This window comes from Hippopotamus amphibius, chromosome X (assembly GCF_030028045.1).
Source record: "Hippopotamus amphibius kiboko isolate mHipAmp2 chromosome X, mHipAmp2.hap2, whole genome shotgun sequence".
In the NCBI taxonomy this organism is placed as follows: Eukaryota; Metazoa; Chordata; class Mammalia; order Artiodactyla; family Hippopotamidae; genus Hippopotamus; species Hippopotamus amphibius.
In genome coordinates this window covers 101,899,983-101,925,579 of record NC_080203.1, presented here as the reverse complement: position 1 = coordinate 101,925,579, position 25,597 = coordinate 101,899,983, and the positions used below count along the sequence as shown (strand labels likewise).

Below are 25,597 nucleotides of genomic sequence, written 5' to 3'. Positions count from 1 at the left end.
AGTTCCCTGTGCTATACAGTGGGTCCTTGTTGCATATCTATTTTATATATAGCAGTGTGTACATGTCTTTATTGGGATTATAGCCAAGGAGGAACACAAGCCATCAGCAAGTAGTTATACTAACATTTGGAAAGTACTAGAACAGAGTTACGTACAAGTCCCTACAGGAATATAGAAGAGGGAGTGATTGGTACTGCCTAAAACGGGGGTGTCAGAAACGGGGTAGCATTTGAGCTGGAGCTTACAGGTTGAGCGGAAGTTGGACAGGCAGGTGGGAGGGGGGCACACAAAGCAGAGAGAACAACAAGAGCAAAGAGCTGAAGGCGAGGCTGCCAAAGGTAGGCTGGAGCCAGTTTGGAACAGGCTTTCTAGATCTTAGTGAGGAGTGTGAATTTTCTTCTACATGCCGTGGTTTTTAAGCAGGGTGCTGCCAGGAGCAGCTCGGCGCCTTCGGAACAAGCCTCCTGGCCGTGTGTGGGGAATGCAGTGGAGGAGGCCCTGATCGAGGTCACAGAGGACAGCTAGGGGGCAGCTGCAGAAGTTCCTGTGAGTGTTAAGGGGCTGTGGGGGTGATGATGTTGGGACCACAAAAGGCCTTGGTTTTGAGGTAATTCCTTCCCCTCCTGCCGGCCGCATAGGTGAACCGTGGGTGAGGGACATGGCCTTCAAGGAGACCGGAGCACAGACTGGGGGAGGGAGTGGATTTGGGAAGGGCTGCAGAGACAGGAAGGGTGTTTCCACCGTCCACCTGCCAAAAGAAACCTGTGACTCAGCGGATGGCATGTCTGATTACCCAAAAGAGTGTACAGTCTTGGGTTATCCTGACTCCTATCTACTTCCGTAATTCCACGCTGCCTCAAAAGTGGGATGGCAGCCAAGGGGTGGGGTCCACTGCCGTGCCTTTTCTTGAGTGTAAATAATTCCTGCACCAGTCATGAGCCTATTGGAGGGAAACTCCTTTGTAGGAGGCACATACCAAGGGAAGATGGATAAAGAGCAAGGAAAACATCTTTTTTAAGGAGTGCAATTCTCACACCCGATTGGAGTGACCTTCCTTGTGTCAGAAGTGGGTTATATCAGTCATCGATAATATCACGGTACATCCTATTTAGAGAGCTCTATGCTAGGAGCTGAGTTAGATAATGTTCTCCAGTATCTGATTTATTCCGCAGAACACCTCGCATGGCAAACATTACTAGCTCCTTTCTACAGGTGGGGAAGTAAGGCTGAGAGAGTCCTAACGTGTTGGTCATCAGAAGGCCTCTTGAAATAGCCTCCCTGTTCCAGGTGACGGTATTGCTTGTTATCCGAGCTGTAGATCATTTTCTTTGTTAGTGATCAGAACGCTGGCCACAGTCATCTTAGATGAAAAACCCTTCCCTTCCTCCTACCCTAAAGTACTTCTTTGCAGTGCAGTCCTTCCGAGAGCCATGTTTGGTTACAAGGTCTTTAAAAAACCAGTAACCATGGGAATTACGTTAGTAAGAGACTAGGGCTGTGATGGCATTCAGCAGTGCCTGGTATTCTGTTTGCTTCAGCTGATACTTAACAGTCCAGCAGTTAGAAGATGGAAAATAATTATTCCGTCTAGCCGGGAGATTGGGTGATAAAAGGAAACTTTAGGCTGCTGATTAAATTGTTTATTTAAGCAGGAGCTTAGCTGTGTCTTCGGCACAATGTGCTGTAGCAGGAAGATAAGGATCTGTCCTCACAGAGAGACACCCACAGGGCGGCCGTGATGCCCACCCCTGCCTCTCCGCAGCTTGCTGTGTCTTTGTTTCCTGCCTCACTCCAACTTTTGAGAACTTTGTGAGGCTGGAATTGGGTGGAATGACAGAATGTTAGTCCAGAGAGGTGCGGTGACAGTGCCAGACAGGGGCCAAGAACGGCCTGCAGTCCGAGTCCCGTGATTCCCGGACTCGTGTTCTCTATTTGTCTTGTGTCGCCTCTGTAAGACATGTTATGATTTCTCCTCCTCCCAGCTGGTCTCTGCATTCTTCTCCCCCCTACCCCAGGCTGATGAAACAAGAATTGGCTTTCTTTTTTATCTTTCACTCTTTTCCTTAATTTTCTTCCTCCTTCTCTGTGTTTGATTATGTATAATTTGTATGCAACGCGTAATTTAAGCCCTTAGTTTGCCCATGTGTTGAGCATAGACAAGTCCGACTTTCTAGGGAAGTACTAGACCAGTGGTTAGCAAATTACAACCCATGGGCCAAATGCAGCATAGGCCTGCTTCTGTAAAGAAAGTTTGATTAGAACACAGCCATGCTTCTTGGTGTGTAGACTGTCTGTGGCTGCTCTCGTGTTGCAACAGCAGAGTTGAGTAGTTGCGGCAGAGACTGTATGGCCTGCAAAGCCTAAAATATTTTCTATCTGGCCCTTTACGGTAAAAAATTGCCAACTCCTGCACTAGACAAAGATATCACAAGCTACATTCTAATTTAGGTCATTCCTGCCCCCCAGAGAGCCACAGGCCTCACTTCTATGCCTGCAGAATATGGGAGACCTGAGCTGCATTTACACTGGACCATTGAGAGGGTGAGAATTCGGTAAGACTGCACGATTCACTCACTAAATTAGGATTGAGTTTCTAAACTTTAATTTTTGATATTCCGAACTTTAAGGAACCTCAGATTCAGTTTCCTCCCCTACTTTTTAAAAAAGAGACATGGATGGACCTAGAGACTGTCATACAGAGTGAAATGAGTCAGAAAGAGAAAAACAAATATCGTATATTAACACATATATGTGGACTATAGAAAAATGGTACAAATCAACCGGTTTGCAAGGCAGAAATAGAGACACAGATGTAGAGAACAAACATATGGACACCAAGTGGGGAAAGCGGGGAGGGTTGGTGGGTAATGAATTGGGAGATTGGGATACCAAATTGTACACTCTAAATATACACTGTTTATTGTCTGTTAACTGTATCTCAATAAAAGTTCTTTAAAAAAAAGACTTTACTTATTTAGAGCAGTTTCAGGTTCACAGCAAAATTGGGAGGAAGGTGCAGAGATTTCCCATATACCCTCCACCCCCACACATGCATAGCCTGCCCCATTAACACCCCCACCAGAGGGGTACGTTCGTTACCACTGATGAAGCTACATTGACCCGTCATTATCACCCAAAGTCCATAGTTTACATTAGGGCTCACTCTTGGTGTTGTACATTCTGTGGATTTGAACAGATGTATAAATGACCTGTATCCACCATTATAGTATGCAGAGTATTTTCACTGCTCTAAAAATCGTCTGTGCTCTGCCTATTCTTTCCTCCCCCCACCCCAAACCCCTGACAACCACTCATCTGTTACTGTCTCCATAGTTTTGCCTTTTCCAGAATGACATGTAGTTGGACTCCTATAGCACGTCCTTTTCAGATTGGTATCTTCCAATTAGTAATATGATTTTAGATTCTTCCAGGTCTTTTCACGGCTTGATAGCGCTCTCTCTCTCTCTCTTTTTTTTTTTTTTACATTGAATCATATTCCATTACCTGGATACACAAGTTTATTTATCCATTCACCTACTGAAGGGTATCTTGGTTGCTTCCAAATTTTGACAGCCATGAATAAGGTGCCTATAAACATCCGTGTGTAGGTTCTTGTGTGGACATAAGCTCTTCCCCACTTTTAAGCCTTCCATGCCTCCTCCTCCATAGGCTAGACCCTTACAGCCACGTTGGCCCTCCTGTTGGCCTGCTTTTGCACCGTGGAGATTCCCTGGCTGGGATGTGAACCATCTTGCTCTGGTCAAGGCATAACACATGCTCCAGCTGAAGGGGGGCAGAATTTGTCACCCTAAAATGTACCTTGGTGGCATAAGGATTGTTTCCGGCTGATTATTTTTAAGAAACAGCAGACATAGGCAAAGCTTTGAAAACAGAGTAGGAGTTACCCTTTTGTAAGGGACATTTATATTTACAAGAAAAATCTCCATTTGTAAGCATATCTCCCTCTCTGTACCAGGGGGGAGAAAGATGATTCTAAATCTCTAGAAATTCTCATCAATAGAGAAGGCAAGGACTTAAATATGCAGAACGACCTTATCCTTCTTTACTGTGCTTTTGCTTGTAACCTCCCATAACTGGTTCCTCCGTCCCCAGCATCTTTTCTGTAGCTAGAGATGGTATTTAAAGTGATGAGTTGAGCCATTTGGGGGAGGTACTCGGTTTTCCTGGGTCTCTCCCATGTACACAAAAGGTAGACATTCAACTTCTGTTTGGTTTTGCTCGTGATAATCTGTCTTTTTTATTCCTGGGGGTGGGGGATCTCAGCCAAGAACCTAGAAGGGTAGAGGGAAAACGATCTTTCCTCCCCCACACAGCCATACGTCTTGCAAGGCCGAAGCCAGAGGGCGTAATTTCAGGACCATGGTCTCACTCAGCATGGCACCAGCTCTGTCCCACGATAAATAAACATTCTTTCCTTCTAGCAGCGCTCTGAAGTAAGACATTCCTTCTGACATTTTCCTTTCCTTCCTTCCTTTGCATCTCACACATGCTGACCTGGAGTCCTCTAGCTTTAGATTTTTGATGATGTTCTCCTAAGAACATAGAATTTCCGTGAAGATCAAATCCAACCTCCCTTCTCTTTAACAGCCATGTTCTATCTCCTCTTGATTTCCTTGGGCATAAATGAGAGTCTTTCTTTCTATACAATTTAATTTCTTTCAGTTTCTTTTCTGCATTTACGGCTCTTTGTCTTTATTGTGCCTGGTCTTTTCCTGTCTCTCCTCTCCAGGGTACCTAAAAGCAGAGTCTGCAAAGAGCATATTTTGCAGAAAGTGCTGGATCCACGGACTACAATGTTCACATTTATTTGCTGAGAAAGATCTTCATTAGGTTGTATTAGAGTGTTCTGGAATCACCTGGAAGGTGAACTCCTAATGAATATGTTTGGGTCCAGATTGTTAATTGAACTGTGTGCAGCCTCAAAATCTTTCTGTAATCTCCTGGGAATTTCAGCTTGATTGCTAGAGATGGAGGTTGGGCTTTGTCACCTGCTGCCACCACCTCGGCAGGTGACCGGGGCCGGTCCAGCAGCATGCTGGCTCTGAGGTTTCCTGCCAGGGAAGACAGATGATAATGCCTCACTCCTCCCGGCCTTGGGTAAGGGGGGGAAATGAGGCAATCTGTGTGTGCCCACAGAACAAGGAGTTCCTCCGAGGACTAAGGCCAAGACGCGGGACTCTTTCCAGCTGGTGGAGACTCCCAATGTTGCAACAGCACCTGGGCGCTCTTGGCACCTCCGCACGCAATGCGGGTTGACCTGGCTCCCCAGTGAGGAAAGAGAAAGACGTTATTACTGTAACAAGGATGCTCCCAACAGTTTCCTTCAGGCCAAACCCTGGGTGTTGTAGGTGAGGAAACGGCCTGAGGTCAAAGTCACTGTGGTGGCTTTATACTGTAGGGCTAAGCTGTAACTACCTTTCACGGAATTCTTTTCCTTTCCCTCTATGGTTAGCATGGGCCAGAAGAGAAACGGGGAGAGATTTGGAAGGTGGAAGTGAAGGAGCAGCCATGCCTATGGTTGGTGTGGGCAGAGGCCCCTGCAGCTCCCCTAGCTCCCCTGAGCGCTGGGGCAGGCGGGCACATGTGCAGCTTCGGGCGAGAGGCCACTCATCTCTCCCTCCCTCCCACCCTGCTGGCTTTGGGCTTAACAAGGGACTCAGGGCAGGAGCCCTAGCAAACTGCTTGACAGCTCCTGCAACTGCAGAAGGTTCTGCCCTCTCATAAATCCCTTACTCTGTAGCCTCAGAGCAGTTTCTGCGTCAGAGCCAACCCTAATCACTACAGTCCCACAACCTTGTTTGCTGCAGAAGAACCCAGGGACCTAGGCTTCCAGGACAATGTGCTTCCCACTTCCAGTGTCACCTCTGCTTAGAGGTTCTGTCAGCCTGGTGCAATGCTAGTATTGATAAATGCTGAAAAGCAAACGGGGAGGTTCTGGCCAAGGAAATCCTCAGGGCATCCAGCCAAGAATTTGTCATCAAAATGCCTGCCTCACCCCCACCACCAACCCCAGCCCCAGCTCCATCTCACACTGTGCAGGGTAGACCGTGTTTGCATTACTCTTTGGGCCAGAGCAGAGTACATAAGTATGATAGACACTGAATCAGTCCTGGGGGCTTGGGTGAGAGAGCACTATTGGATGAGTCCCAGATACAGTTAATTCTCTCCAGTGGTTTTGCCATTCTGTGTGGGAAATGTGGTGAGGAAAGGTCAGCCAACGTGTATTGAATCACGCTGTGCGTGGTGACACTGTTTGTCATGGGACTTGGGGAGTTAGAGAGGGACACCTTTAAGTCACCCTCCCTCTTTCCACACTTCTCCATCCCCAAGATGCCTCCATCCCCAAGATTAAATATTAGGAGGTTTGAAGTCTGGGAAGTCAGAGGCGTGGAGCCAAATTCACCCTTAGTCGGTTAGTAATTAAGCAGAACCATATAAGGGGTTAGTTGTTAGTTAATGGAGAACCAGAGAGGCCCATAGGCCCCCAGAGGTGGCTGTTGAGATGTCAGCCCAGCAGAGCCGGCTGGTGGGGTGGCTTGGGACACCTGTTGTGGTGTCCTGTGAGTCTCCACTGCAGCGCTCCCCAGCCTTTTTGGCACCAGGGACTGGTTTCGTGGAAGACAATTTTTCCACGGACAGGGGTGGGGTGGGGGTGGTGGAGTATGGTTCAGGCAGTGATACGAGTGATGGATGGCCATGGGGAGCAGCAGATGAAGTTTCCCTTGCTTGCCTGTCACTCACCTCCTGCTGTGCATTGCGGTTCCTAAGCAGCCTCAGACCGGTACCGGTCCACGGCCCAGGGGTTGGGGACCCCTGCTCTACTGCATTCAGGATCTGTGGTGGCGCCCCTTGTCTCTCCACTCCGGCTCCATTGGCTCCCATGGTGTAATTTGCCTCTGCCATGCACTCTTCTACTTCAGGACATTTGCACTCACCATCCCCTCTATGTGGGTCCCTTTTCCCCCAGAGGGCCCCCTGGCAGGACTCACTCCTTCTCTCCTGTTCCGTCTTTGCTCAAAAGTCACTTCATCTCGATGAGCCTTCCCTGACTACCCAACTATAAATCTCAGCCCTCCCCCACTCTCCATCCCTCTCCCCAAAGTATCTTTGCTATAGCAGGTGTCACCCGCTGCCACGCTGTATATTTACTAATTCGAACGTGAGCTTCGCTGGGCCAGAGACTTGTTCTGTCTGTACCGTGCTGTATCCCCAGTGGTGGCACGCGGTGGGCACTCATTGGGTGTTTGTCTTGCCTCACTCCACAGGGCGCTGTTAGCACTGTATTCGCCCTTGACACCTCCTGAAACACAACTCCACAGACTTCGACAAGAATAGTGCCTCCTAGAATCGCGTAACACAGAGGTACAGAGCCCAATATTTGTCGAAAGGAGGCCACGGGTGGCTTCCTCTCTCTGTTTACCTTCTCGACTCACTGGCTGCTCTAAAAATCCTGTCAGCAGCTTCTAAGGCTGCAGCTCCTATTCGAAACCTGCCCTGTGTCAGGATGGGAAGCTGGCATGAAACACTGGGCCGATTTTGTTTGTTCGTGGTTTATGTTCAAACTTTGACATCTTATTTCCGAGAGATGTGAGAAAAGCACTTGATAGGCTGTCTGCAGCAGTTTCTCCTAAGGGGTCTGCCAAAAACTGCGTGCGATCTCAGGGTCTGGTTTTCTTCACCTTCTTCAGGTAAGCTTGTTTATGAGGAGGAAACATTTGTGCCGCTCAGCAGGTTTGAGAAACCCGATGGGAATGGCTGTTTATTTGTCTTTTGATCACAAAGCTTGGGGTTTGGTTCCAAGGCTGAAAGGTCTCCAGGCCTCTTTATCTTCTCCCCTTGAGACTTTAATCTCTCCTTTGACATTCCTTCGGCCCACAGGGTAGCTGGGGAGCGGGGGCGGGGCCCTCGCAGGTGGACAAAGATTCTCCAGCTGGCCTGCCCAGAGTCTCTGTCCTTAGTCTGACCTCTCACCAGGGACTGGGGTTTCGTCTGAGATTGGCTCCAGAGCGTAGCCTCTCTTTGGCCTACAAACAACCAAAAGGAAGGGACACCCGAGCCACTCACTCTTCCCCAAACCCCAGTAAACATTCCTTTGGGGGAAGGAATCTTTTGTGTTTTAAGCCACATCTTATTACTTGCCTTTTATGGAATCTGAGCACTGAAGTCAGGTCGCAGTGTGCAATTTGCTCACTTTATAGATGAGGACACAGCGGTTGCAGGGGTTCTGGGGCCTGCCGAATCATACCTGGCTTCTCTGGAAACGCTACTGGGCCAGCCCCTGACCCCACCTCTGTTGTATTGTCCCCTAGGCGGTTTGCAGGGCGCCCCACAGCCCAGTGCAACGTGAGCTGCCCATGCCTTGCTATAAACCCCAGCGAGCGGAGACAATTTTCTTTGAATCAGCATGCAGCACCACGCAGCGTTCCCCGCAGGGGGACGGAGCGAGAAAATGAAATTCAAATCACCCCTCTGGTACGCTTTTCACTCCCTTTCCTGATAAGGCACAGAGAGAAGCTGATTCTGTAGGTGAGCAGGCGGCTGTTTATAGGGGCCACCCGGGGCCTTCCTGCAGTCTCCAGGGACCCCTGATAGGACCCACTGAGACCAGCCCGGGGCTGAGGATACAGGCACCCCCAGACCTTGCTCCTTGACACTGGGCTCGCTTCCCCAAGTAGCTAAACAGCGTTTTAGGGTATGTGGCTGCATCCATGTCCCATGTCCCTCACTTGGCACCAGGCTGAGTAAGCACCTGGGTGTTCGGCGACCTCAAGAGATTGTGAACCGATTTTGAACTTGCTCCCTCAAGTCATCCTGCTCTGGAGTAGATGGCTTTACATCTTTCTTGAAAAAATAAATAAAAACAAATGAAAAGTCCTCAGCTTGGTGCCGTGGTTTCGCTCATGCAGAAAAATGTAAAGGTAAAAGACGAGACTACAAGAGGCAGCCTTTGTGCTCTCTGGGTCTCCTGGAAAAAGAGGGCAGGCAGGGCTTGTGTGCACGAGGCAGGAGCTGCTTTTGCAGAAATGGAAATGCTCCCCCGTCTTTCCTTCCACACTAAGTTGCTTCATTATATTTTCAGGCGAGCGAGTCATGGGTTCCTGGTGCGCGGGGCTGTCTTTTTCAATTAATGCTTTTCACAGAAGTTCAGGTTTTAAACATCTCCCCCTCTCTTCCCAGGTCTGTTACATTTCCCAGAATGGTTCCCAGCGCTGGAGATAATTCCTTTTCGGAGAACCTACATTTCTCACCTGCTGATTGCAATTAGCCACTGCCAGCTGGGGCCTGGTATGCAGCTGAAACGCTAACAAGAAGTGGAGACCACGCGGAACCCAGCCAGGGCAGAGGATGTGAGTAAGTAAGGAATGGTGCGTGTGTTTATGACACTCCTGTGAATTCGAGGTTTCCTGACCCTCTGGATGGCCCTCCCTCCTCCGGCTCTGTGCTCTCCACCCCTCCCCTTACTATTTCTCTCTTTTTCTGTCTGTGGGTTTGCAGCCTACACTTAACATCACAGTCACGAATTTACCACTAAGTGCGTTTTGTTAGGCAATAAACAGCCTCGGAAGAAAAATGAAATTCAACTAGGACTTCTCTTCCAGTAATATTTGTGAGCCGTGGTGGATTCAGGCAGGCGCTGCATGCAGGTCTTAGAGCTAACCTTGAACGTGAGGGCTGGCAGGGCTTGGAGAGGCCTAGGGAACAACTAATCCGAACCCCTCATTTTATAGATGAGGATATTGAATCCCAGAAGGGGAGCATGGCTCGTCCAAGGCCTTAGAGGAAGGCACAGGGCTGGGCGAAGTCCATGTCTCCTGACCCCCAGCCCAGGGCTCTAACCATCAGACTGCCTTACCTTTGATCATCTTGGGTAGCCAACCTGTAGAGTTTGTGAGGAAAACACCAAAGAGATTGATTGGAAGGTAGCCTATGTTGGGCAAGGTGCTCTCCAACCTAAGGAGACACTTCCTTCCGCATGAGCCAGTACCAACATTATACCCACGGACCGTGGATGACCACGATGCCCTGCCTGCCCTCTGAGGGGAGAATGTTCAGCCTTTGGGGCTGTTTTGAGTTTGTTCTGTAGGCAACAGTAGGGAACAACCAACCAGGGGGAAATGAGCAGCTGTTCCTGGGACCTCCACAGGTACATGGAGGGAGGCTGGCCCAGTTGAAGTCTGTGGCTTCTGGTGCAACCGTATCTGCTTGGGGGGATCAAGCTGAGTCCTTCGCAGCCATTCCCTATTTGCATTTAGAGGGTGGAGCATTCCCTGCCCAGCTCACTTTCCACTGGGAGAGGCTGCCTTGTAGGGCTTAGTGTCAGAGAATTGGATAGGCTTCCAGGGCAGCAGGCAGTAATGAAAAGTGCCTGGATATGGACTCCAACCCCAGCTCTGTTCTCTGGTAGGCATGTCTCTCAGCCTCTGTTTCTTTACTGGAAACTTGGAGACTCATTCTGTGTGGCTCATTGGGCTTGCTAGAAGATGAGGGAAGGAGACATAGATAAAAGTAGGTTCTCTATAAGTATTCATTTTTCTTCCCTCTAGTACTGTCTCCAGTTTACAGCTGAGGAAAACTAGGGCCCAGGGAAGTAACACTACTCTCCCAAGGCCACAGGCTCTTCTATTACCTCCAGCCATCTACTGTGTCTTCCGTGAGGCACTCAGGTATAAAGAAAAAAAAACCACACCAAGTTTTACTAACACAAAGTTCATTCTCCAAAGAGAAGTGAATCAGTGTGCTGGTAAATGTTTAGCAACTAGCTGGGGGTAGGGGGCAGTGGAAGGGAAGTGGGGAGGAAGCTCTGATTTGTAGGGTTGTTGATTTTTATTTTGAGATAATTCTAGGTTCACATGCAATTAAATAGAAAGATCCCCTGTACCCTTTATCCAGTTTCCCCCAATGGTAACATCTTGCAAAACTGTATCACAAGCTGGATATTGACATGATATAACCCACCAGTCTTTATATTTTGCTTCCACTCATTTGTGTTTGTGTGTACTTAGATCAATGCAATTTTATCACACATTTAGGTTCATGTATTCATCACACAGTCAAGATACAGAACGGTCCCATTACCACAAGAATCCCTCTGTTGCCATCTCCACTTCCCTCCTGATCTCCCTTGCCCCATCTTTAACCCCTGACAACCTCTAATCTGTCCTCCATTTCTAAAATGTTGTCATTTGTTACATAAATGGAATCATACAATATGTAACTTTTTTGGATTGGCTGAGTGAAAAATGCAGCATAATTCTATCAAATTTGATTCAAGTTTTTATAGGTATCAATAGTTCATTCATTCCTTTTTATTGTTGAACAGTATTCCATAGTGTGGGTGTATGACGGTTTGTTTAACCATTCACCTGTTGAGGAATGTCTGGGTTGTTTACATATGGCTATCATGTATAAAACTACTATGAATATTCATATACAGGTTTGTTTTCATATACAGGTTTTTGTGTGAACATAAATTTCCATTTCTTTGGAAACTGCACTCCGCATCAAAGTGTAGTTTTTGTTGAATTGTATGGTAGTTGCATGTTCAGGTTTTTTTTTTTTTTTTTATGTTCGGTTTTATAAGAAACGGTCAAATTGTTTTCCAGAGTGGCTTTACCATTTTCCATTCTCACCAGCAATATGTGAAGTGATCCATTTTCACCACATCCTGGCCAGTATTTGATGTTGTCACTATTCTTTATTTTAGCCATTCTGATAGATATATAGTGATATCTCATTGTGAGTTTTTTGTGTACATTTTCCTAATGCCTAGTGAAGCTGAACACCTATTCATATGATTGTTTTCTATCTGTCTATCCTCTTTGGTGAAATATCTCTTCATGTCTTTTGTCCGTTTTCTTATTAGGCTATTTGCTTGTTTACTGTTGAGTTTTCAGAGTTCTTTATATATTCTACACACTAGTCCTTTGTATCTAATATGTGATTGGCAAATATTTCTCCCTAGTATTCAGTTTGTCTTCTCATCCTCTTAACAGGGTGTTTTGCAGAGCAAACATTTTTAATTTTGATAAGGTCGAATTTATCGATTTTTCCTTTTACTGATTATGCTTTTTGTGTCAAGGCTAAAAATTGTTTTCTTTTTCTAAATGTTTCATAGTTTTATATTTCACCTTTAAGTCTATGATCCATTTTGAGTTAATTTTTTATGAGGTATGAGGTCTAGGTCAAAGGTTGCTTTTTCTTGTGCATGTGGATTTTTTTTTCCCTATGAATGTCTAACTGCTCTGGCACTATTTGTTAAAAAAGCTATTTTTCTCCGTTGAATTACTTTTGCACCTTCGTCAAAAATTAATTGGGCATATTTGCATGGGCCCACTTCTGTGTTCTCTGTTCTGTTGTATTAACGCATGTGTCTGTTTACCCACCAGTACCACTGCCTTGATTACTGTAGCTAAATAATAAGACAATATTGGGTAGAATAATTCCTCCCTTTATCCTTCTTTTTCAAGATTGTTCTGGCCATTCTAGGGCTTGTGCTTTTCCATATAAATTTTATAATAAGTTTTTCTATGTCTACAAAAAATCTTGCTCGAATTTTGATAAGAATTGCATTAAATTTATATATCAATTTGGAGACAATTGACATTTTTTACTACGTTGAGTCTTGTAATCCACTTATTGGAATGTCTTTCCATTTATTGGGTCTTCCTTAATTTCTTTTATCATCTTTTATAATTTTCAGCATACAAATCTTGTACATGTTTTGTTAAGTGTATACCTAAGTATTTCACTTTCTTTGGAGTAAATACAAATGGTACTGTTTTTAATTTTAGTTTCCACATGTTCATTATTAGTATACAAAATGTGACTGATTTTTGTGTGTTGATCTCATACCCTGCAACCTTGCTGAACTCACTTATTGGTTCCAGGGATTTTTTTAAATAGCTATCTTGAGATATTCTATGTAGGCAATATGAAAATAGGGACAATTTTATTTCTTCCTTTCTGATCTTTATGCCTTTTTTTTTCTTGTCAGTTGCACTGACTAGAACTTCCTGTACTCTGGTGAATATGAGTAGTGAGAATGAACATCCTACTTCGTTCCCTAAGAGGAGAGCATGCGGTTGTTCACTATTAGGTATGATGCTGGTTGTAGGTTTCTTGTAAATACTCTTAACCAAACTGAGGTAGTTCCCTTCTATTTCTAGTTTGCTGAGAGTTTTTATCATGAAGGGTGCTGGATTTTCAAATGTTTTTTCTGTGTCCATTGATATGATCATAGTTTTTCTTGTTTGACTTATTGATATGGTGATTTTTTATTGATATGGTTATTGATATGATGATTGATTTTTGAATGTTGAACTACCTTTGCATTCTCGGAATAATCCCACTTGATCATGGTATATAATTTTCTGTATACATTGTTGGATTGTATTTGATAGTATTTTGTTGAGGATTTTTAAAATTTCTGAGTTTGTGAGAGATATTGGTCTGTAGTTTTCTTTTTCTGCACTGTCTTTTTCTGGTTTGGGTATCTATATAATACAGGCCACATAATGTGAGTTGAGAAGTGTTGCTTCCTCTTCTATTTTCTGGAAGAGATTGGATAAAATTGGTGTTAATTCTTCTTTAAATGTTTGGTAAAATCCTTAAGTGAAGCCACCTGGGGCAGGGGACATCTTTCTGGGGAGTTTTAAATTACAAATTCTATTTCTTCAGTGGTTATAGTAGTATTCAGGTTATCTATTTCATCTTGATTGAGGTTTGTTAGTTCATGGTTTTTGAGGAATTGGTCAATTTCTTGTAAGTTGTCAAATTTGTGAGAGCAAAGTTGTTTGTTGTAGTCCTTTATTATCCTTTAATAGCTGCAGGATCTATAATGATATCCCCTATTTCATTTGTACCTCTTCTCATTTTATATGTCAGTTTTGCTAGAGGTTTATTGATTGTTTCTTTCGAAGAACCAGATTTTTGTTTCATTGATTCTCTCTGTGTTCCTGTATTCAGTTTCATTTGTTTCTGTTCTTATTTTTATTATTTCCTTCCATCTGCCTACTTTGGCTTTATTTTGCTCTTCTTTTTCTAGTTTTTTGAAGTAGGAACTTAGATTATTGATTTGAGACCTTTCCTTTTTTCTGATATGAGAATTTAGTGCTATAAATTTCCCTCTCAGCAATGCTTTGGCTGAAGCCCACAAGTAGTGATATGTTGTATTTTAATTTGGTTTAGCTCTATTATTTTTCAATTTTTTGGAGACGTCCTCTTGGGTCCATGGATTTCTCAGTAGTGTGTTGTTTAATTTCTAATAGTTTTATTTTTGTTTTTCTGTTATTGATTTCTACTTTGATTCCATTATGGTTAGAGAATATATTCTATATGATTTCAATTCTTTGAAATATGTTGAGGTTTTGTTTTATGACCCAGGATAAGGTCTTTCTTGATGAATGTTCCATCGGATATTATTTAGGAGACTGTGTATTTAAATCTTGTTTTAAATCTTGTTTTAGCAGGCATTTGTTCTGTTTAGGTTTAACTTATAGGTATTGTCCTACTTTTGTGACTTGTAGTTCCAGTGACAATTTAGTTTTCTGAGCCCTTGAAATGATATTCTGGTCTGTTTCATTTATCTGGCTCTGCTTGAGTTTCTGTAATGTCTCTGCTGGTGGCATTTGCAAGGATGAACAGTGTTTTCCAAGGCCTCTCAGTATTCTTAGGTGGGATGTGAAGGATACCAGACCTATTAGAAGAGCATTTCTCTTGCATTGTTCACTGGTCATTTGGTGTGGTTTGGCTCCCCATTCTATTTCTGCAGGTATCTCTGAAGGAGCAAAGAGCCTACTTGAGCTGCCTTTGCCACTGAAAAGAGGATAAGGAGCCATGGGGCCTGGATGGCTCTTTGCCATTAGGTGGAGGGTTGGGTTACATTGTCCCTGGGTCACCTTCTGCTCAGGTGGCAGAAGTGGATGGCTGGAAAAGATGGGGCTTGCTAACCCTGCCGATGCCTGTGTAAATCTCTGCCTGATGCTGGGTGATGTGGGGTGTGGGGTGGATTGGTCTACTCAGGACCCACTCTTGCCCCCACCATACACAGACTGAGCCCACTGCCATTGTTGGATGTGGGCAGGGGATGGGTCAGCCTCCTGAGCTCTGCTGGTACCATTGCTATGAGTAGACTGGCCTGCCACTGCCATTTGGGTGTGGGGCTCCCTGCTAAATCCCTGCTGGGGTTACCTTTTCTTGGTAAAAAGTAAAGGAGAAAAATAAAAACCCAGGGAACTTACCATAGTATTGTTCTTCAAGTCTTGAAGTCCCTAACCAGTCTGTCTTCTTCTACCCAGCATTTATAGTCCATTTATCATTGTTTGTTGAATTATTTCCAGGGTGTTTAGTTGTACTCAGAGGGGAAGAGAAGAGAAAATTGAGTCTATACTATCTTGTCCCAGAACCGGAAGCCAGTTATTTAAAAAACCAAAATTATTGCTCAGAGAAGGTGACTTTTCTGTGTGATAGATATACAGGTATTCATTTTATGTTATTCTTTATATATTCCTGTGGGATTAGACTATCAAAAAAGCTGAATGTAAAGCTATGCCAGGTGTAAGCTAATCTCCCATTGACATTACACTGTGTATTGTGGTTTATTCTGTTATATTTATTTTCATCAACAAAATACTTGTTTGGTCAAGACACATGAGCTAGGAATTATTTCAATCAATGCTAAATTTGGATGGCCATCTGAGAGAATAGACTGAAAATGAGGCAAAGAAATTTAATGCAAATTTACTCATTATGTGAGAGTTAAATGCTGATGTAAGCAAGCCTTTAAAAGATTACTTTAAAAAGCAATGAAGTAAGTGGTTACCTTTGGGGATAGTAAGTATAAACTTATAGGATGAGTAAAAGAAAAACTGGCCTAATTCGAGGATGGGAACTTTCATTCTAGTAGCTTTAAAAATTTTCTTTTTGTCCTTGTTGTTCTGAATTTTCAATATAGTATGTTTATATTTAGATTTGTTTTTATTCATGCTGTTTAGAATTTGGTTTAACTTTTAATCTGAATGCTTTCTATCTTTCTCTAATTACCATAATTGTGGAAAATTCTGTTCCCTTGTTTTGAACTCCAATTAGATGTATACTGGAGCCTCCCCTCAGTATCTCTCTCAACTGCTCTTTCATTGTATCCTTTTATCTCTTTGTACTGTGTTTTATAAATTATGCAAGATCATCTTCCAATTCACTAATTTTCTCTCTAAGTCCAACTTAGAACTAACCTCATTTATTGATTCGCTTTCCTAATTATATATTTATTTCCAGGATTGCTAAATGGTTCTTTTCATGTTCCCTTGTTCATTTTTCATTTTAGCTACTTTGCCTAGTTACATTTCATAATGTCTTGTTCTCTCTCTAATATTTTTCTTTCCTTTATCTCTTTGGGGATCAGAGATATACCAACATACTAATATTAAAGTTGTTTTTATATCACTAAGTTAGCTTCATTTTATCTGGAGGAAATTCATTTCCTGATTATTGATTTTGTCAACTGTATTTCCTAATGTTATTTTTCTTCATGTATTTGGAGTTTTTGTTTTCAGGCTTATGTTGAATGGGATTTGGTGTTATTTTTTTCTTATTCTGTTTATGCAGTCACTTCTTCCTGGCTGGCGGTTTTGGAGTTTCCTCTACTGGACCTACTAGAGTCCCATGACTTAGCTTGGTTGCTCAAAGCTCCCATCTCCTGATCACATTGAGATATCATCAATTCAGTCACAGAGCCATGAGTAGCTTCAACTAGATCCGAACTATTAGGCACTTTTATTCCCAGTTTAACCCATAGTCACTGAAACCCACCCCTCTCCCACTTGAACCTGATTCTGGTCTGTTGCCAACCAGGTCCATAGCTTTTGTCCAATTACTGCTTTACGTTTCTGCTTTATTTCTGTTTCCCAGAGATGTTTTTATTATTTTAGAACTTAATTGGGTTTCCTTAATTTTACCTTGTGATATTTGATCTATCATTCCTACTGATCCTTTGGAAAAGAAATAGATATTATCTTGACTTTATTTTATTTCCTTGCCTTTATTTCCCCTTGACCTGATTTCTGCCTCTGCTTGGATTAACTTATTATATCAGATGTGTTTATACAAACTACCTCCAATCTTTCCTGGCTTGATGAAGAGTATAAATAAATAAACAAATACAGATAACTACATAAATAATACAATTACATTCTACCTACAGACTATTGTAGTCATTAAGGCATCAAATCTCCCTTGCTTCAGCTTTATATATTCACCTGCCAGACCAGATCTTCACATAACCATCCGGAAGTGGTTCTAGGTTGCCCTACATTCTTGTTTGAGTCCTCGGGTTTGGTGCTGGTTGTGGAACCACTGACTATCTTTGCATCCCCAAGATAAGAATACATTCATTGTGGCTTTTGATCTTACCATTTAGACTGTATGAAACTTGAAAAAATATTCATTCAACAAATGTTTGTTGAGTGGTTTATTATGTGTCATGTACTATGATAGGCACCGTATTTATGTAGATGAATGAGATAGATCCCTACCTTTGATGAATCCCACATCTAGTCAGGGAGAGAGGCAACTTAAGAAGCAATTTTGGGGGACTTCCTAGGTGGCGCAGTGGTTAAGAATCCGCCTGCCAATGCAGGGGACATGGGTTCGATCCCTGCCCCAGGAAGATACCACATGCCGTGGAGCAACTAAGCCCGTGAGCCACAACTTAAAAAAAAACAGAAAAAAAAAAAAAAAGAAGAAGCAATTTGAGGAATTCCCTGGCTATCCAGTGGTTAAGACTCGGGCTTTCACTGCCATGGACATGGTTTTGATCCCTGGTCAGGGAACTAAGATCCCACAAGCTACATGGAGTGGCCAAAAAAAAAAAGAAGAAGAAATTGTACACAGTGTGTTAAGTGTTATGACATAACCATGGTGTTTTCTAAGTATGGAGGTGGGTACCTAGAAATCAGAAAGGGCAACCTTAGATAAAAGCTCCTTAAAATGAACCTTACAGGACAGGTAGAATTTTTCCAGGTGACCAAAGAGGTGGAAGTACATGCCTGTCAAAGAGAAAAACTACACCAAGAGGAGCAGGAACTGATGTGTCTGTTAGTAACTGGAGAGGAGGCACGAGGAAATCTAAGGGGAGAGGTGAGAGATGGGTTAGAGAGGTGGGCAGGGGTCACCTCTTGAAGGGCCTGGTACACTCTGTTCTTGAGTGTGAATTCTTTCCTGAAAGTGATAGGGAGTGATTTAGACATTTTAAGCAGAGGACTTAGCATGATTAGATTTGGATTTTAGGACTGTCACTCCAGATTGCAGGAACTTGGGGCTAGATACAGGAGATGATGAGGCTATGGATTCTGGCAGTCATTAGAGGAGTTGGAGAGGGCAAGGTGTGTGGGAGAGATGCTTAGGAGGCAGACATGATTGAGCTTGGTGATAGAGATGCTGAGAAGTGTGAGGAAAGGCAGGAGTCAAGGACAGCTCACAAGTCTGTGCATTTTGTAATTGGGTGGGTAAGATGTTGTCACTGGAAATAAGGCAGAGCAGATTTGTGTGGAGGGTACGGGAATGATAATAAATAGGGGTTGGGAGCTTTGTGGGTCTTACAGATGAAAATGTGTAGTAGTAGGCAGACATGAAAATCCTGAACTCACAAGAGAGCAGTGAGAGGCAAGTGGAGAAGGCTGTTGATAACATTGGCTCTTTGAATGTATACAAGCTGTTAGAATCGCCTCAATGATAAGGACAAGTGTAGAAAATCTGTCTGTTCCCCATGTATCGTCCTTCTCACAAAGAAAGGCTGAAGATTCCCACCATCACTGATAAAAGAAGGTGATAGTCTTCCTATCTCTTGGAATACAGTGGGATTCCATTATTACCCAGTCCCTAGTTACTGGTTGTATGAGGCCCCTCATCACTGAAACTACCATATGTAGCAAAATGCCTGGTATCAACCCAGTTAACTTACAACACAGGGATCTGCCCTATTCCCTAAGACCCTTCTACTGCATGGAAAAAGCACAGAGAATGGTAACCAGTGCGTTTTAGGTCAAGTAAACAACAAAAAAGAAGTATACTTTGGTTAAAGAAAGAGGTTTAGGTTAGAGACAGAGGAACTTTCCATGAGGGTCTTGGCACCGGCATTGTTTAGTGGTCCTTCTACTGCCCTCAGGATGAAGTACAAAATCTTAGTATGGCTTACACAGCCCATCAGGATCTCTTCCCTGCTACTCTAACCTAACTCTCTCCTCCTACTTCCTTCCAGATCCAAACCTATTGCATGTTCACTGTCTCCAAAGGTCCATGTTCTATCCCCTTGATCTTCTCTCTGCATGGAACCCTCTTCCTCCTGCCTTATACCTCTGTTGATTCTGATTCATCCTTCAAGTCTCACCATAGATGCTACTTCCTTCAGGAAATCATTACGGATCTTCTAAGTTATAGTTGTCTCTCCTGTGTGCTCATGTTTATTAATTAAATCATTCAGTATGTATATTTTTTGCATTTTCTGCCCCTTTATTTTATTTTTTTCATGGTGTTTGTCATTGTTGTTGTTGTTTTATTTTAATTTCATTGATTTATTTTTTAGGCCATGCAACGTGGCATGAGGGATCTTAGCTCCCTGACCAGGGATCGAACCCGTGCCCCCTGCATTGGGAGCATGGAGTCTTAACCACTGGACCACCAGGGAAGTCCCTGGTATATGTTTTTTTAAGGGCCTACTTTTGTGTCAGGTACTGTGCTAAATTCTGAAAAAAATAAGCCTGCTCCAATAGAGTCTACTGGGGAAGAGCGAGTAAAAAGTCAACCAGTGGTATTAATCAGTACACAAGGTGAGCTGCTGTACTAAAATATCCACCAACAATGTAGCATGAAGAACACAGAGTTTATTTCTCTTTCAGCAGTCGGGGGTAAGTATTTCAGGTCAATGGGTAGCTCAGCTTCAAGCAGTTGTGCGAGAACCCAGACCAAAAGTGTCTCTGCCATCTTCAGTGTATGGCTTCCAAAGTCACTGCAGACCAGTGCTGTCCAATAGAATATTCTATAATGATGAAAATGTTCTATCTGAATCTGTGTGGTCCAACATAGTAACCATTAGCCACAAGTGGCTATTGAACACTTGAATTGTGACTAGTACAACCAAGGAACTGAATTGTAACATTGGACTAATTAAAATGTATATTTCTCTATCCTCGTGTGGCTAGCTAGTGGCTACCATATTGGACGGTGTAGCCTTGTTGTCACTCCAGCCAGTGGGATGGGAAAAAAAGTGGACTTCTAGGGCCTGAGATCTTCTCTTAAGCAAATGAAGCCAATGTTGCACCCGCAGCTTTAGCTCACATTTCTTTGGACCAACTGTGTTTCCTTGCATCTAAGTTGGCATCAGTTATATGACAGATCATGATTTTCTATATCACTGAGAAAGAAAAAAATGCTGCAAATTAAACCCTTATAATGTTTTTTAAAAAATCACACGGACTTTTATTTTTCACATATTGAAAGTCTTTTAGATATACTAAATATACATGAAAAGGAAAATATAAGTAAAGTAAATTCCTAAAACTTGAGTCTAACTCTTCTGAAATGCTTTTCAACTTAGAATGGCTGTTGGTGGTTTTCCATAGAAGATCTTTCTCTATGTCCCCTAAAACATCAGTGATATGGAATTTCTTAAAAGAGTATTCTCCTATTATATCCACGATTTTCTTCCAAGATGCAGAAACTGTTTGGCAAGTTTTGATTCTAGTGCTTGCCATTTGATCAAATTAATAGTATTATTTTCCCCCAATTGAAACAAATGTTGCTAGAAGTTGAGCGGTTTGGACAAATGGATACTCAGTCTTAACAATGGTCCTGCTCCACACAATCAGTCACATCAGCCTCTCATAGCTTTGAAATTTCTTTTGTCTGTTCTGAAGAGTTTGGCAATTTCTCCTGCTTTCAGTTGCATTGTTCAACATGAGACAGGCAATCCTTTTGCTTGTACCTCAGAAGCAAAATGTAATGGCTTTATCTACTTGTGGATGTCTTCCTTTCTTAGGTCTTGTAAACACTTGGTTGTTACTTTGCAAGAAAATATGAAATTGCTGCCATTCCTCCAATGATGAATATTTGCTTTGTTAATATCAAATCTATGCCCCATTGCTCTGTTTACACACTTTTCTGTGTGCACGATACCTTTTCATTTCAATGCTAAATCATAGTATGATCTTTCTGAAAACATTTTAAACAACAATCCAATTTAGCATGTGTGGCATCAGCAATGCACAGATCTCAATTGAAGTGATGACAATATGAATAGCCATGACCACCGTTGCATATACAAGGGCAATGACAGCCATTTCATGACTGGCATCTAGCTTACAGTAGTGGTAACATGCCATTGATTGGAGGGGGGGGGGGGCGGGGCAGGAGTCAGTGCCAGGACAAACCAAAGCCAAAGCCAAGTCAGTTACGGGTGAGCTAAGAGGATTCTGGCCTGTGGGGAAATAGAAGAAAAACCCATATATGGGCAGAGAGAGGCAAACATGAGAGCCCACGATAACCTTGAAAGGTAGAAAGGAGGGAGGGGGGGATAAAACGAGGGAGGAAGAGGAGCGTTGTTTTCTGAAGACTCCTCAGCTTGAGGTCAGTGGTATATACATGTATGTATCTGTTATACGCACGCACACTCACAGGCATATACATACATACACGTTTGTGTTTTAATCAACCAATTCTTACTTGACCTAGCTCAAGTGAGTTTCTGTACTTGCAAAAAACAAAGACCAGAACTTTAGCCTTTTAAGATCTGTTTTGGTTCAAGGGCTGACCTTCCAGAAAAAGTCCAAAAAAGCTGATCTGACCACAAAAGGAACTGCATCGGTTGGGTCAGTTTGAGGCATTCTGACTAAAGAAGAAACGTGAATTTCATGCAGCTTAATATGAGCTGACACTCAAGCACATACCCTCTATAGGATTTCACCCATGACTAACAAGCCTTTTAATCATGGCAAGAAGACACGGAGATTTTGCAAACACGCTTTTGCAGTACCCACATTTAGTGTTCCTGACCCTGTTTTCTTGCCAGATTGCGAGAAGCACCTGCTCCTTTTCAAGCAGTTGTCAGATCAATATTTAATCAATTGCCTTTTGATATTTGGTAGTGCTGAATAAATGGGATGCCAATATTTCTGCTCAGAGCCTTTCCTCTGGTGTACCTCATTCCATTTCTGTGAAAGCCTTCAGGAACCACTGAGCACTAAGTGGCACGTCCTCTGAGTTACGTGATATCCGCCCCCTCGGCTGCAGAGGGGCTCCGTGGCACAAGGAGATGCAGGATGCTGGTGTTGGTGCCACTCTTATTAAAGCAACGTCCAAACTGAGTCATGAAAGCGGGAGCACAGAGCTGCATTCGGGACACTGTGGGGGCTTTGCCAGGTGAGGGCTATTTGATAGACCAGCCACATTAAAGACAGGCAATGATGTAGTGAAAGGAGCCTAATGAGCAGAAGTGAGGCTACCCTTTTTAAAGAGAAAAAATAATGAGCTGCGAAATATCCCCCAAGGCGAGATTGCCAGCCTTCTGCAAGGAGGTCTCAGCCTATAGGTAAAAAAGGCTCATGTGGTCCTTTATCCTTGCATGGTAAACAGAAGTTCTGTGGGCAATTAGGGGCTGAGCTGAATGTGAGATTCGAGGACCAAGAATTATGTTGCTGACTCTTTGGAGATTTCCACACCCAAGACCCCAGCTTTAATTCCCAAAGGCAACAGGGACATAACTCGAGCTGTGAATAGAAATTAGGAACATCACATCATCAAAAACAACCCTCTCAGTATCTGTGCAGCAGACGGACATCTGGAAGTTAGTTTTAGAAATCTCAGGGATTGGCACCGCAGAATCTTTCTAAAGCTGTCCTCAGGGGCCATGCCATGGGGCTGCCTTGAGGGCAAAACCACCTTCTAATGAGACCCTCTTGGTCTTTCAGTAATGACCCTTCCTAGAATGGGATCCAAGCTGGGCATGCCCTACCCATAATCCTGTTTGTTTTATAGTTTGTGTGGGAATGCCAGGCTAGATTTGGGTACATCTGGGTGGGAAAAAATTATTAAACACAAAGTGTGACTACATTACTAATGTGAAGGAAATAAAAGAAACAGAAGGTTTGGTTCCTGCCCTTAAGAAACATATAAACCTCTGTCACATGGATCATCTACAGAGCAACTTTTCAAGTTCACATATTGAGAAAGAGGATGATACCTGTGCTTCCCAGATGAGGAAGGAGACAGGACAATGAAATATACATAATGAAACTGTAAAAATAATACAACTTCGTGAGAATAAATCCTTATTACTTATGACTATTTTCTTCAGCATTTTCTAAATAGGTGCTCACAGCAACGCTATGAGATAGGCAGGGTTACTGTTATTCTGCCATCTTACATGTGGGAAACTGAAGCTCAGCGGGATTGAGTCATGAGTTCCTAATCTTTTAGCCACTGGGCTGAAAGAATGAGTAGAGTTTACATGCACAACGCGCTCCCATAGTCAAATCCAAATTTAGAAGAAATTCACATTTCTAGGGTAAATAAATAGTACTATAAACTTTTTTGGAGGGGGGAAGTGAGACAGGGATAGACATTATATTCATAACAATTTTATAAATATGTGAATAATGAAATCAACCATTTAAAAATATCAAAATTTTATCTGAAAAAAAAATCCAGAAAAATGACCAATTAGGGCTCATAAGATTATTATTTTATTTTGAATCAGTCAAGCAATCCACAGAACTATTCATGAACCAATGATGACAGTGCATGTCATATTAAAATTTTTATTTAACAAATTACCCCAAAACTTAGTAGCTTGATACAATAATTAGCGTTCACTGTTTTTAGGGATGATTCATGTGATTGCGATCAGATAGCAATTAAGGCCGGAACAGCTGATGTTTCTTTCTCTTCATCTTATCTCAGGATTCTTCCCTGTGGTCTTGCCCTGTGGGCTAGTTTGAGTTTCCTTACAGCATGGCTGCTCCGGCCCGAGTGTTCCAGCGAACTAGGCAGAAGCAGCATCACCTTTACTGACCTAGACACATTCTGTTGGTCACAAGCAAATCACAGGTCCCACCTAGTTTCAAGGGATGGGGACAGAGATCCCCACTTCTCTATGAGAGAAGTGTTCAGGTCGCATTGTTGATGAATATGTGCGAGGGAGTCTTTATTGTAGCCATCTTTGGAAAATAAAATCCGCCAGATATGTCTTGAACTAAGGATTATGATTAATTTAATTTTGTGCCCCCTGAGGCCCACATAAAGAAAAAATGTGGTCAATCAAATTTTCTTTAATGGAACTTATTTTTGAAAAAAGTGAGGCTTGAATTTTCCCAGACTTTCATTCCATACATAAAGTGGTAAACATGCAAATTGAAGGAAAAATGGAAATACATCTTATTTTATTGTTAATATCACAAACGATAGAATTTGTAGAGAATTAACATCTTATAAACATGAAGAGCGTTTTACAATTTCACGTGTTATCGCTTTGTCTTGCCTTTTATTGGGAAGTTAACTATTGTATTATAGACAGAAATGTTCCTAAGATACTTCATTCCTGTACAATATAGAAGCCCACACACCACTTTTTTCTCTTGTCTTTCCTTGCAGTTTGTTACTAAAAATGTATTATTGTATGAAATAGAAAGGGGATGGAAGCAATTGCCGAATCACAACTCGTGGGCACTGTAAAAATCTATGATCATTATTGCAAATACTGATAGAGCAGTAACTGTCTGGTTTGGCTGAGGCATAATTTTTTGTTTGTTTTTAAGAAATTTATTTATTTATTTATTTTTATTGGCTGCATTGAGTCTTCGTTGCTGTGTGCTGGCTTTCTGTAGTTGCGGCAAGCGGGGGCTACTCTGTTGTGGTGCGCAGACTTCTCATTGCGGTGGATTCTCTCGTTGTGGAGCATGGGCTCTAGGCTCGCGGGCTTCAGTAGTTGTGGCATGCGGGCTCTATAGTTGTAGCTTGTGGGCTCTAGGGCACAGGCTTAGTAGTTGTGGCTCATGGGCTTAGTTGCTCCACGGCATGTGGGAATCTTCCCGGCCCCAGGATCGAAGCTGTGTCCCCTGCATTGGCGGGCGGATTCTTAACCACTGTGCTACCAGGGAAGCCCTGAGGCATGGTTTAACAGTTTCACAAACTTTTGCACCTCAGAACCCATACCAGCCAAGGAGAAAGCATGTGTATCCCTGAGTCCTTGGATACAGAGCCCCAAGTATCCAAGTAGCCTCAAGGCTATGGGTGATCTTGAAAATTCATGCACTTTTTACATTCTCTTGAAGAAGGCATTGGTATTTTTGTTTTGCTATATATTTAAAAAGGATGTTTTAGATACAATCAGTTAGCATTGAATGACCATGTCTGTGACTTCAAGAGCCTCTGCACATCCCCTCAAAGCAGTTTTGAAAGGCAATGGATGGGTCATGCTTAGTTTCCATGATGCTGGCTGTAATTTCCCTAACACTTTTTCTCTTTGAGAAAACACATCAGAATGCAGGAAAATTAGAATGATGTAATTATTGGCATTACCTTAAATTCACTC

The 25,597-nt window shown here is 42.9% G+C and overlaps 1 long non-coding RNA gene across 1 annotated transcript in view; it reads left to right on the top strand.

The window, feature by feature from the left end:
• Positions 1–253: 253 nt before the first annotated feature.
• Positions 254–25,597, top strand: part of LOC130842093 (uncharacterized) — a 30,126-nt gene continuing 4,782 nt past the window's right edge. The window contains exons 1-2 of the long non-coding RNA XR_009050348.1: positions 254–546; positions 9,199–9,386. This is a non-coding gene — a long non-coding RNA (uncharacterized LOC130842093). The remainder of the gene's footprint in view (positions 547–9,198; positions 9,387–25,597) is intronic.